Source organism: Trichechus manatus, unplaced genomic scaffold (genome assembly GCF_000243295.1).
Source record: "Trichechus manatus latirostris isolate Lorelei unplaced genomic scaffold, TriManLat1.0 scaffold00098, whole genome shotgun sequence".
Classification (NCBI taxonomy): Eukaryota; Metazoa; Chordata; class Mammalia; order Sirenia; family Trichechidae; genus Trichechus; species Trichechus manatus.
This window is the reverse complement of record NW_004444034.1, coordinates 837,414-852,295: the sequence shown is the minus strand read 5'-3', so window position 1 is coordinate 852,295 and position 14,882 is coordinate 837,414.

Here is a 14,882-nt window from a genome sequence, read left to right as displayed (position 1 = left end):
AAGCAACATCATGATAAATGGAGAAAAGATTGAAGTTGTCAAGGATTTCATTTTACCTGGATCCACAATCAGTGCTCGTGGAAGCAGCAGTCAAGAAATGAAACGACATATTGCGTTGGGCAAATCTGCTGCAAAAGACCTCTTGAAAGTGTTAAAAAGCAAAGATGTCACACTGAGGAATAAGGTGCACCGGACCCAAGACATGGTGTTTTCAATTGGCTCATATGCATGTGAAAGCTGGACAATAAATAAGAAAGACCAAAGAAGAATTGATGCCTTTGAATTATGATGTTGGCAAAGAATGTTGAATAGACCATGGACTGCCAAAAGAACGAACAAATCTGTTTCAGAAGAAGTACGGCCAGAATGCTCCTTAGAAGCAAGCATGGCGAGACTTCGTCTCACATACTTTGGACATGTTATCAGGAGGGCTTAGTCCCTGGAGAAGGATATCATGCTTGGTAAAGTAGAAGGTCAGTGAAAAAGAGGAAGACCCTCGATGAGATGGATTGATGCAGTGGCTACAACAACGGGCTTAAGCATAACAATGATCATGAGAATGGCGCAGGACAGAGCAGTGTTCCTTTCTGTTGTACGTAGGGTCGCTATGAGTTGGAACGGACTCTATGGCACCTGACAACAACAACAACAGGCAGAACAGAAATGTAGGTTAGGTCTGTACACTTAAAGGGAAAATGAGAATTGACTGACTTTGTCAGAAAAATCAAACCTCAAACCATTTTCATCTGAAACGTTATTTTTTATATCTAAAATAGCTAGTTATTTCTCAAGAACAAGCTATTAGTTCTCAATTGTTTGGATAATTTGATAAATTCCTTGATATACTTACATATACAGATCAGTATGAAATTGTCTTGTTTTGTTCTTCTTTCTAAATTTTTTATTGAGCTCTCACAAGACCCTCTGCAAAACTCTTTACATATAGTCTCATTTAATTATCAGACTATCCGTTTGAGGCATGTGTTGTTTTTATTGTTAGCTGCTGTCAAGTCAGCCCTGACGTGGTAACCCCACGTACAATGGAACTAAACACTGCTTGGTCCTGTGCCATCCTCAGGATTGGTTGCAGATTGGACCATTGTGATCCATAGGGTTTTCATTGGCTGATTTTGGGAAGTAGATTGCCAGACCTTTCTTCCTAGTTCAACTTAGTCTGAAAGCTTTGCTAAAACCTTTTCAACATCATAGCAACATGCAAGCCTTCACTGACAGAGAGGTGGTGGCTACGTATGAGTGCATTTGCTGGGAATCATACCTGGGTCTCCTACATAGAAGTTGAGAATTCTACCACTGAACCACCCATGCCTCATGTGCTCGTATAACACCTGTTTTATACACAAGGAAACTAAGGCTTGGAAAGATAAGAAACTTACCCAGGGACACAAAGTTATTGAGAAACAAAGGAAGGATTCAAACCCATGTCTGTCCAGCTCCCAAACTCTTAACTTCTGCGCTGTGTTCCCAGGAATAACTTCTACCACCTGGTGCTGCAGTAATGAACTGAAATGAAATGCTTAACCCAAAATCCAAGGGTGATGGAAAAGAAATAAATTGTAAGGGTTTTCCTCTTCATTTAAGTTCAACTGTAAGTCATTTATGAATTTATGTCTGCTGTAATTGTGTCTGTAATTTTCCAGCAGAACGTGTTTTGGATGATCTTGTAAAATTTCAAAGAAAATTCATGAGATTTTTTCCAGTGTTAGAAGATGGGGAAGAATAGCAATGTGGCTTTAATGCAAAGTTTATTTATAAGGAATACATTAACATAACTGTTCTATGTTTAAATCCAATGACAATTCAACTACTGGTTCTTGAAAATGCTGTGCTGTTTCATGCATCTGTGAATGTGCACATGCTATTTGCTCCATTTGGCCATGTCCCTCCCTCTTCTTGGCCTTGTCTGCTTGAAAAATTCCAGCACATCCTCCAAGATGCTCAAAAATCTTTATTTCTTCTCGCTCTATCCCCAAGGGGCCTAAATAGCTTTTCCCCCTTGTACTCCTACCTTGGTCTATTCCTTATGACTTGCTCTGTTAATAGTTTTTGCAGATCTCAATAGTAATAATTTGTCACTTGTTTCTCCTATGAGCTAGGAAGCCTTGTTTGGGCAGGATTGTTTCTTGATCTTTGTATCCACAGTGCTTAGAACCTTGCATATGCTCAATAGATGGTTGGTTGAAGTGTTGATGAATTATGATTTAGACAAATTGAAATTTACCTAAGAGATCATGCTCTAAAGGGTAAGCAAAGCCTTCGTGCTGACTTGACTAGATTTCTACTCCATTTGTAATCCTGTCACCCAAAGTTTTTTTTCCCCCTTGAAGGAAAGTGTCCACCATGAGTCTGTCAGTTTGTTGTACTGTGGTGGCTTGTGTGTTGCTGTGATGCTGGAAGCTATGCCACCAGTATTTCAAATACCTGCAGAGTCACCCATGGTAGACAGGTTTCAGCGGAGCTTCCAGACTAAGACAGACTAGGAAGAAGGACCTTGCAGTCTACTTCTGAAAAATTGGCCAGTGAAAATCTTATGAATAGCTGTGGAATATTGTCTGATATATTGCTGGAAGATGAGCCCCTCAGGTTGGAAGGCACTCAAAATACAACTGGGGAGGAGCTGCCTTCTCAAAGTAGAGTCAACCTTAATGATGTGGATGAAGTAAAGCTTCTGGGACCTTCAATTACTGTTATGACATGACTCAAAATGAGAAGAAACAGCTGCAAACATCCATTAATAATTGGAATGTGGAATATACAAAGTATGAATCTAGAAAGATCGAAATTCATAAAAAATGAAATGGAATGCATAAAAATTGGTATCCTAAGCATTAGTGAGGTGAAATGGAATGGTATTGGCCATTTTGAATCAGACAATCATGTGGTCTACTATGCCGGAAATGACAACCTGAAGAGAATTGGCATTGCATTTGTCGTCAAAAAGAACATTCAAGATCTATCCTGAAGTACAATACTGTCAGTAATAGGATAATATTCACACGCCTACAAGGAAGGCCAGTTAATACAACTATTATTCAAATTTACACAAGAACCACTAATGCCAAAGATGAGGAAATTGAAGATTTTACCAACTTCTGCAGTCTGAAATTCATCAAACATACAATCATGATGCATTAATAATTAATGGTGATTGGAATGCAAAAGTTGGAAATGAAGAAGAAGGATTGGTAGTTGGAAAATATGAGCTTGGTGAGAGAAATGATGCTGGGGATCACATGACAGAATTTTGCAAGATCAATGACTTCTTCATTGCAAATACTCTTTTTCATCTACATAAAATGCGACTATACATTGGACCTCACCAGATGGAATACACAGGAATCAAACGACTACATCTGTGGAAAGAGATGATGGGAAAGCTCAATATCATCAGTTACAGCAAGGCCAGAGGCTGACTGTGGAACAGACCATCAATTGCTCATATGCAAGCTCAAATTGAAGCTGAAAAACACTAAATCAAAGAGAACCAAAATACAACCTTGAGCATATCCCACCAGAATTTGGAGACCATCTCAAGAATAGATTTGATGCATTGAACATTAATGACCAAAGACCAGATGAGTTCTGGGATGACATCAAGGGCATCATACGAAAGGTCATTAAAAAGACAGAAAAGAAAGAAAAGACCAAAATGGATGTCAGAAGAGACTCTGACAGTTGCTCTTGAACATAGAGTAACTAAAGTGAATGGAAGAAATGATGAATTTAAAGAGCTGAACAGAAGATTTCAAAGGGTGGCTTCAAATGACAAAGTAAAGTATTATAATGAAATGTGCAAAGACCTGGAGTTAGAAAACCAAAAGGGAAGAACATACTTTGCATTTCTCAAGCTGAAGGAACAGAAGAAAAAATTCAAGCCTCGAGTTGCAACAGTGAAGGGTTCTATGGGTAAAATATTGAACGATGCAGGAGGCATCAAAGGAAGATGGAAGGAATACACAGAGTCACTGTACCAAAAAGAACTGGTCGAAGTTCAACCATTTTAGGAGATTGCATATGATCAAGAACCGATGGTACTGAAAGAAGTCCAAGCTGCACAGAAGGCATTGGCAGAAAATAAGGGTCTGGGAATTGATGGAATATCAATTTAGATACTTCAACAAATGGATGCAGCATTGGAGGTGCTCACTCATCTCTGCCAAGACATTTGGAAGACATCTACCTGGCCAACTGACTGGAAGAGTTCCATATTTGTGCCCATTCCAAAGAAAGGTGGTCCAACAGAATGCAGAAATTAATGAACAGTATAACTGATATCACATGCAAGTAAAATTTTACTGAAGATAGTTAAAAAATGATTGCAGTAGTACACTGACAGGAAACAGCCAGAAATTCAAGCTGGATTCAGAAGAGGACATGGAATGAGGGATATCATTACTAATGTCAGATGGATATTGGCTGAAAGCAAAGAATACCAGAAAGTTGTTTACTTGTGTTTTATTGACTATGCAAAAGCATTCGACAGTGTGAATCATAACAAATTATAGATAACATTGTGAAGAATGGGAATTGCAGAACCCTTAATTGTGCTCATGCAGAAACTGAACCTAGACCAAGAGGCAGTGGTTTGAACAGAACAAGGGGACACTGCATGGTTTAAAATCAGGAAAGGTGTGCATCAGGGTTGTATCTTTTCACCATACTTATTCAATCTGTATGCTAAGTAAATAATCCAAGATGCTGGACTATATGAAGAAGAATGTGGCATCAAGATTGGAGGAAGACTCATTAACAACCAGCTTTATGCAGATGACACAACTTTGCTTGCTAAAGGCAAAGAGGATTTGAAGCACTTACTGATGAAGATCAAAGACTATAGTCTTTAGTATGGATTACACATCAACAAAAAGAAAACAAAAATCCTGACAAACAGACCAATAAGCAACATCATGGTAGATGGAGAAAAGATTGAAGTTATCAAGGATTTCATTTTACTTGGATCCGCAACTGGTGCTCATGGAATCAGCAGTCAGGAAATGAAATGACATATTGCACCGGGCCAATCAGCTGCTAAAGATCTCTTTAAAGTGTTCAAAAGCAAAAATGTCACTTTGAGGACTAAGGTGTGCCTGACCCAAGCCGTGATATTTTCAGTCACCTCATATGCATGCGAAAGCTGGATAATGAATAAGGAAGACCGAAGAAGAATTGATGCCTTTGAATTACGGTGTTGGCGAAGAATATTGAATATACCATGGACTGTCAGAAGAACAAACAAGTTTGTCTTGGAAGAAGGACAGCTAGCATGTTTCTTAGAACTGAGGGTGGATAGACTTTGTCTCACGTAATTTGGACATGTTATCAGGAAGGACCAGTCCCTGGAGAAGGACATCATGCTTTGTAAAGTAGAGGGTCAGCGAAAAGAGGAAGACCCTCTATGAGGTGGATTGACACAGTGGCTGCAACAATGAGCTCAAAAATAGCAACAATTGTGAAGATGGCGCAGGACTGGGCAGCATTTCATTCTGTTGTACATAGGGTCGCTATGAGTTGGTGCTGACTCGATGGCACCTGACAACAACAACAACCAAGGGAAGTGTAGGTATACATCCATCACCTGTCTGTCAGTTTTTCATACTGCGGTAGCTTGCCTGTTGCTATGATGCTGGGAGCTATGCTGCCATTATTTCAAATGCTATCAGGGTCACCCATGGTGGACAGGTTTTAGTGGAGCTTCTAGACTAAGACAGACTAGAAAAAAAGGCCTATCTACTTAGCTAATGAAAACTTTATAGTTCAACAGAATATTGTCTGATACAGCGCTGGAAGATGACCCCCCTAGGTTGGAAGGTACTGGACAATAGCTACACCCATGGACTCAAACTTAACAAAAACCCTGCAGATGGTGCCGGCCCAGGCAGTGTTTCATTCTGTTATACATAAGGTTGGCATGAGTTGGAGCCTACTGGACAGCAGCTAACAACAAAAACAACAACACTGGTATACACAGGCCAAATCAATACGTTAAATATTGAGCAAAAATAAAGGCTTCTCTGAAAGCAGTTAGTTGATTTACAGCAGCGTTGGTAGCAGGATTTTTGTATGTGAATAAACCTTGGTCTCATTTAGTCAGTTTGTCTCTTTTGAAATTTTGATATTCTGTGTAATATTAAACTTTAATACACCAAGAGATCCTTATAACACTCTTAGACATAGTACACGAGATGGGTTGTTTCTGACATTCATCTGTGGGATATTCGTGACTGAAATACCCACTTTGGGAAAGAATTAATCCATACATGTGGGTGTCAGTTTGTTCATATGGGAAACAGTGTCTGCCTCCAGCCTCTTTCTTTAAAGCTTTTCTTTGAAACAGTTGTGCTGTCTCATGCAGAACAGCCGTATCTGGTGTAATGTCTCCTGATACAAAGGGTCAGGCCCCATCTGCCTAGTGTTGTGTGGGTCCTCAACACCAAAGGGGACAACATCTGCTGAGGGCAAAAGCAGTCTAGTGTGGCAACTTGATTGTTCACTTAGAAGCCTAAGGAGCACTAGTTATCTTTTGTGTTGAAATAGTAAAACTCAGTTATCTCTCAGTCTAAAGGATGGTCTGCATCTTGATGACACATTGATTCCTTTCCTTCTGTATTTTCTTGGGCCTTAAAATATCCACATGGAAATTCATTTCATTTCTTCAGATCTTTTCAATTTGCCCAAATTCTGACTTCCTAACGTATTCCTATATATGCCATGTGTTTAAATTTTTCAGGAGAGAGGAGTTAAAAATAACCCATCATCTATTTTATGAGTCCTAAGAGACATTAAAATTATATACAACCATATGATTTTGAAATTAATAAGCTCTGCAAGACACATGAAACAGCCAGTTAACGTAGTAATTCAGATGATTTAGGTTGAAAGTAGTTTTATAAAAACTTAATTTGGTATGGTTAATCATGATGACTTGCTCAGAATGGTTGAATTCTCTGTGAAGATTTGGTTTTAATTCAGGTACAACACCTGGTTTTCTAACTTTGTTAGAATGAGGGTATGGAGACTCAGTGAACACAATCTGGAGATTTTTTTTCTCAGTGATTGGATTCTTTGCTTATTTATTTACTTTTGCTATGATATGTGGAGTCCGTGGCAACTGTGAACTACTGCACTTGTTCTGGTGATTTCTAGAAATGTTAGGAACTTTTACCAATCCAGGGGTTCTGTTTCCAAAGATTACTTGCTGGCTGATCAGTTGGGTTCTGGAATGCTCACAAATGGTAGCAATGACAAAGTCTTTGCTTGTGACTCAGATCCAGTGTGAGATCTCCCAGTCTTGGTGGAATCAAATGACAGTTCTGGAAGCTATGCAAGGCTTTGCTAAGTTTATCTCAATGTACTTTGGACATGTCACTCAAGTTTCTTTTGTGCAGGAGTTCATGTGAAAAGGAATCTTGCCTTTTAATTTTTTCCACGAAGTATTTCTTATTTAGGAAATATTCCCCACAGTGCTAATTTAATGGAGGTAGGAAGAGGGAGATATTTTCCTGGGAAGAAATTAAATTATTTCTTTACAAATTCAAGTATAATTTTGAGAGTTTTATAAGTTATCTTCACAGTTACAAACCAAAAAACAACACCCACTGCCAGTGAGTTGATTCTGACTCCCAGTGACCTTATAGGACAAAGTAGAACTGTCACATAGGGTTTCCAAGGCTGTAAATCTTTAGGGAAGCAGATTGCCACATCTTTCTCCTACTCGGCAGCTGGTGGGTTTGAATCTTGACCTTTTGGTTAGCAGCTGAGTGCTTTAAACACTGTGCAAACAGGGCTCCTTTCTTCACAGTTGGATAGTCATAAATGTGAATTATCTTGGTAGGAAAAAAACACATAACAAATTAACAAATTCTCCTAGCATGTTAACTTCATCTCGTTGCTTAATGTGAACTTCAGATGCCTGAAAGGCAGAAATAAACACTATTGGTCCTTCCTGTGGCACTACAGGATTCCTTTCCTCATAACATACCCTCTGGTGTGCTATATATTTGGGGTTTTGAGATAAATCAGATATAAAGATAATGAATTTCAATGTAAATGTGTAGGATGACCTGTTTGGAGACCAGTAGCAGGAACTTGTAACCGCTCTCTTCTTAGGAATGTAGCGGGGTCTGAGAAACGGGCTGATGCTATTTTAGTCTTCAGTGTGCTGGCCACCATTGTCCTGTTTGGTACACTAGAGCAAATAGTAGGATTTTTTTTTACCCCTGGTACTGGCTGATCCTAGAACTGGGTGGTGGACCTCATTCAAGAACTTAGAAACAGAAAAAAGGCTTTGCCAACCACATCTTAAAAACAAAATCCCATGATTGCCAGTTGAGAGCACAGAATCATGGAAATTCAAATTGGCAGAGCCTGCCCAAACCTATTCATTGCAAAGACTGGAGAACTAACTTATCGGGTCTGAGTGGCCAGCTTATCTTTATTGTGGTTATCCTAGTCCAATGCTACCCAACATCAGAATCATATTTAAAAATCTATTTTTTTTAATTCTATGTTCACCATACAATACTCTGGTTATAATTTAGCATCCTAGGGATCTTGTCTCTACAAAAGAAACACACTAGCCAGAGAGCTGGAATTTTTGGCAATTCTAGTTCTGATTGTAAAATACTACAAAGGCTTTCTAGTTTTACATATTGTCTCATGAGCCTGGCTAACATAAGTCTGCCTCTGAAAGGCAGGCCCATCCTTGTAGTGATAGGGGAGGTAGTACAGATATTCCTGTTAGTGCCCTTGGGAGCGAAGGCTTGCTGGCTTTCTGCAGGCAAACAGCCTTCTTTACCCTATGATATTGGTGTTGGTCATATAAGCATGCATACGTTCTTCATACTAATTGTCTTCAAGCTTATTTTTTTGCAATGAGGATTCTATAATTAAAAAGTTAAAAAAATGAAATTAAGCTCAAATACATAAAACAAGTAGAAGGAGCACTATTCTATTTGGAGTAGGGGGCAGGAAACTCCAAGCCTTCCCCTGTGTTCTCAGCAGTCCTCATGGTCCTTGAGGCATTTCTCTGAACCTTAGTTCTCCGTGGAACAGTGGAAAAGCCAACCCTCCGAATTATCTGCCATACAATTACAAACTACTATCTAATATTGAGTAGAGGCATGCTCAGTAAGATTCCAGAAATTTCCAGGAGGAAACAGGAGATTCTAGCTCAAGATTTACATTCTAATGACTTTTATTCCTACTAAGAATTTCCATGCATGGAGGATTTTGGAATTGAGTACTCAGAGGATATCTAGGAAAGTCATTACTGATTTTTTAACATGGGAGTGGACTTGTCCTCCGGCTGTAAACAGCTAAAAAACCAGACTAAATAAGTGACACAACGGTTTTTAGGCAATGCAGAACTGTGATCCTTGAAGAAAGAGAAACAAACAAGGTGACGCTTATAATCACTCCAGCTCTCTGGCTAAATAAAAAAATAGAGAAAACATGGATTACTAATATCAGGAATGAACAAGGCATTATCTTATAGATTATATGACATCAAAGTGATATTAAAAAAAAGGATATTAAAGAAATATTATAAACAACTTTATGCCAATAGGTCAGACACCTTGGATGAATTGGGCCAATTATTGAAAAATGTATGCCCTGTTTCTCCTGTTACTAACATCTTGCACTTTTGTGGTACGTTTGTTACAATTGATGAGCTAATATTGATACATTGTTATTAACTAAAGTCCATAGTTTACATTATGGTTCACTCTTTTCGTTATACAGTCCTATGGGTTTGGCAAGTGCTTATGTGTCCGCCGTTACAGTATCATACAGAAGAGTTTCTTTGCCCTAAAAATGCTCTGGGCTCAAACTACTCATTCCTCCCCTTCATCCCTTGAATCCCTGGCAACCACTGATGTTTTTACTGTCTCTATAGTTTTGCCTTTTCCAGAATATTATATAGTGGGAATCATATAGTATGTAGCTATCAACCTTTGAAAAAATATAAAAAAACTTAAAGGCATGTTACTAAATAAAAGAAACCAGTCTGAAAAACCTGTATATATAGTTTTTTATTGGAAAATTTATGTATTTGTGTTGACATGGTATCTAGAAGTTTTCAAAAACTGCTGCCCTGGTCATCTGGATTTAACCCTCTTGATCTTGGCATGGAGAAACAGAAAAACTCTTGCCTGTTATATCTTCCAAAGGTTTTCTGCCCAAGTATTGTGTGCAGAATAGTTATTCTTTTTGTCTGAAAAGAGTCATGGCCACAATAGGTACACATTTTCCTTCAGCATTTCAGAAATAAGGTTATTTCCTGGTTGATGGGCATGGAGGATACCAGAAATCTCATCTAGGCCTGGCCTGGGTTTAATGTAGAAAGAAACAAGACAATAGTTACTTTTTGTGGCTCTTAATTAGTGATGTGTGAACTGAATGTTCAAGAACATTCTTGAGGCAAACACTATAGGTCACATTAACTGTGGTGTTATTTCTACATAATTAGTAACTAATATATAGAGATTTTCAAATCACTCTTACACAGGCTTTGTCCACCAACCCATACTGCCTTATTTTGTCCTCACAATAATTTTCTATGGCAGGTGTAGATTCCTATTTTGAAATAGTGAAAGAATCTGTATTGAGAATCAGATTGAGATTCTAGTAACTTTCTTCATGGCTTCAGTTTCCTCATCTTTAAAATAAGATACTACTAAAATTCTCTGTATTTTCATTCTCCATACAGATACGCTCCTAAAATATCAAAACAAAAACCTATTGCTGTTGGGTTGATTCTGACTTGTAGTGACCCTATAGGACAGAGCAGAACGGTCCCATAGGGTTTTCTAGGCTGTAATCTTTATGAAAGCAGACTGCCACATCTTTCTCCCACAGAGTGGCTGGAGGGTTTGAACTGCCAACCTTTCTGTTAGCAGCCAAGTGCTTAGCCGCTGCACCATCAAGGCTCCTTTCCCAAAACACAGAGGTTAAGTTATATCTTCAAGGTACTGTTTTTACATGTAGTTAGGACTCGCTGTAAGCTCACAATAGAGCGTGCCACTAGAATTTAGGGACAACACGAGAAAAACGTAATCTTTGGAAATGGGTACTAGTAATAATCTGGTAAAGGAGCCCTGGTGGTGCAGCGGTTAAGCGCTTGGCTGCCAACCAAAAGGTTAGTGGTTTGAACTCACCAGCCACTCCACAGGAGAAAAACATGGCAGTCAGCTTCCTTGGAAACTCTATGAGGGAGTTCTACTCTGTCCTGTAGGGTTGCTATGAGTCAGACAGAATCGACTCACTGGCAATGAGTTTGGAATAATCTGGTAATACTAGTAATAATCAACACATAATGGATGAGGCTGCCCCCACTTTGTGATCATGTAAGCACCTGTTCCAAGTCCTCCCTGAGGAGGCAGGTAACTAGAGTACAGAACTGAAAAGTAATCTTTTTAGTTTTACATATTACCTACTGTTGATTGAAAAAAGAGTTGAATTATTTGTAAGAGCTGTCGGGGCTCTAACTACATTCCAAGGGAGAGGAAGCCATGACCACCCTGGTCCTTGTGGCAGATACTGCCCAAGAATTGAGATGACTGCATCATGCTAGAATTGTTGGATGGTCCTGCTCATTAGAAATATTTGGTTCCCTTGCTCTGTTTCTCTGTTTTCTGTATAACATTCTGATACCAACTTGGCTTCCAAGGTAGACTCAATTTATTCCTTCAGCAAACATTATTTTGAGTCTTCCAAGTGCTAGGCCTATGCATTTAGAGTTGAGAAATGTGATTCCTGTTCCTGTCCCTGTCCCACTGGGGCTCATGGTCTACTTGGGATGGGGAAAGGGGAGAGAAACTAAACATACAAAAAAAAATTATTTCAGAAGGAGATATCTAGTATAACAGAAGTATGAACAGAATGCAATAGAAACAACTAACTCTGCTGGGCCCAGGCTTAAGTGGAGGAGAGGAAAGAACCAGAAAATTGTTTACGCTGGAAGTGACACTTAATCTGGGTCTTACAGTATGAGAGAAGGGTGGAAGAACTTTCTAAGTGAAATCAGCTATTTACTAAGGCATCGAGGCATGACAAAGCATGGCTTATTGAGGAAAGAGTGGCAGGTTGTGTGTGACTGGAGCTTGGTTTTATGGAAATTATGAGCAGGCATGGGAGAGAAAAGAGATGAAACTGGCATCAAGTTCCCATCAGACACAGAGTGACTTTGATTGCCAAGCCAAGGTTTTTGGTTGTTATTCTACAAAAAACGATGAGCCAGTAGAAGGGGAAGAGTTTGCTATGCCCAACCAGTAGCAGAACTCTGGTTCCCTTGGAAGTTAACTCTTGGCTGCAAAGTAGAGTATTTTAGTTTTCTCTTGAGACGTTCTTTTGGGTAGCAGACCCATGCATAGAATTCCAGTTTCCTTGACAACTAACTTCATTGCCTGTTGTAAATTGGTGAAGTGGTATTCCGGTTTACTATTCATTCTATCCTAGGTTTTGTAAGTTTCAGTTTCCCCTGGGACCTAATCAACTCTGGGTAGGTGGGTAAACTTGATTTGTTAGATCTGCACAATGGAAAGCCATTCTGTGGATCACAGGTATTTTGTATGATATTTCCTACTTCCTTAATTAGCTGTCTCCAACTCTCAGTCAGCAGCACATTGAAGTTAGAGTCCAGGTCCTCTCAGTTCTAGCTCATTGCTTACATCACTGGCTCATACAACCTCTAATTTCAAAATCCTGAATAAAATAGATTTCAGCTTCTTTTTCATGAGAATCAAAGGTAGGCATGACCATTAGGGTATTGTTGCTGCTTGTGGTCTTGCCTTTAAACCTTAGTAATTTGGAATGAGTCTTATTCATTTTTGTATCCCTCCTTTTGTCTAAGATGGTCCTATGAGTGTAGTCCTGCCCACTAAAGAACAACTTCAGTCATATTTATCCTATAAATAATTTTTGGGTTCCATCTAGAATTGTTCTCTTACTACTATTATCAGTATCTAGTAATGTAAAATTGATTTAAGGTGATCAAACTTCCTTGAAGAATTTTTTTTAAGGAGGCTAGTTAGAGATGTGTAAGACTAAAATTAGGAGAACAGAATTCAAGGCATTAAATCACTGCTGTAGATATAAGCTTGGAGTTTGTAACCACAGTCAATGCCTGGAATAATTTGTAATTACAGGGAACGTTATTTGTCTCATCGGACAATACCAACTTGCAGGCTTTTCTTCCTCTCAGGATGTATAACTTTTATTGGATGTTCATGTATGAAAACTAAAGATGACTAAGTAATGAAGCGACTGGTTTTGTGTTTCCCCTCAAATTTGTAATTTGAGGATGATAGTTATGAAATAGAGGAATGTTTAGCAGCTTCTAATAGAGTACTTAGATTGGAAAACAATTTTCACCCTTGGTTAGGTAATCTCCGTGCCTCAGGCTCTCTGTTAGCACTGTTGGTGTTCCACTAGCTGTTAGAAAGCAACAGTAAATAATGTGTATATCACATGGCCTACATTGTATATCAGGAAGACCTATAGTCATAAATTTTAATTACATATTTAATCAATTGAAATTAAAAAAGCAAAACAAAACAAAACTCTGAACTTGAACCAAGATTTCTTCATTTACCTTTACTTCTTTTGCCTCTAGGAATTTGGTTGGCTTATGAAGACTAGAATTTGATTAAGTCCTTTGTTTCCAAAATGTTTCTTTTTTTCAATATTTCAATATGTGTGTGTTCTTGGGGCAAGGGCTGGGGAGTGCGGGCAGTAAGGAGAGGAAGTGGACAAAAACACTTTAAAAATGCCTCTTACCATTTTAAAGACACATCTCCAAACTCTTTGTTTATTCTAATGGTAAGTGGTTTTACAAAGTGCTGGGTAGGATAATTTTCCTGAAATTTTCCCTGGATTTTAATGACTTGAAGAATTATTCAAAATTTCCTCTAGAACACTAAATGGAAAGGCCTGTGGTCTGGTGGAGTTTCCCCACTGTTTTCCTGGATGGGACACACCTCTAGACTCAGCAGGCCACCCTGGAGAAGACATCCTTTCCTCTCATGGAAGAGCCAGATAGCTCTCTTCTCCCTCCACTCCTTCCCTGCACTCCAGTTTTAAGCTATAATTTGAAGTAATTATTTATTATATTTGGTGTCCACTCACTTTCCATCTATGCTTCCCTCCTTGTCTTCTTTGCTCCTGCCCTCATTTTCTCAGTCAGGTGCAGCACATCCTTCTGACCTCTGTTCCTTATAGCCTTAGCAAGCTCTCGTTATAATGCCCTCACAGTCCTGCCCACTCCAAGCTTCACTACCCTCATCTCATTAGAATTTGTTTTCTCTGTCTCGGTGCTATTTAATTTTTGAAGAATTATTCTGTGTGATGTGGTGTAATGAATTACTTAATATGTACCTTCTGGCCATAGTCTTGGGAGAAAGATGTGGCAGTCTGCTTCCGTAAAGATTACAGCCTGGGAAACACTATGGAGAAGTTCTACTCTGTCCTACAGGGTTGCTATGCGTCAGAATCGACTAGACGGCAATGGGTTAAGCCATAGTCTTTGTGACTCACAGACAATGATTGAGTGGGACTATGCAAATAAAGTATATGGAACCTGCGATGGTTGGGGTTATGTGTCAACTTGGCTAGGCCATGATTCCCAGTATTGTATGGTTGTCCTCCATTTTGTATCCTGATGTAATTATCCTCCATTTTGTGATGTATTGTAAATCCTAGCTTCTATGCCTGTGGATATGGTCCCATTTGAGAGTGAATTGTCTGTTATATTAATGAGGCAGGATTAGGGTGGGATATATTTTGAGGCACCACCCTTACCATCCTTATTCAAGTCACATCCTTGCATTGTCTTGCTCAAGTAAGGGGAGTTTCCTTGAGCGTATGAT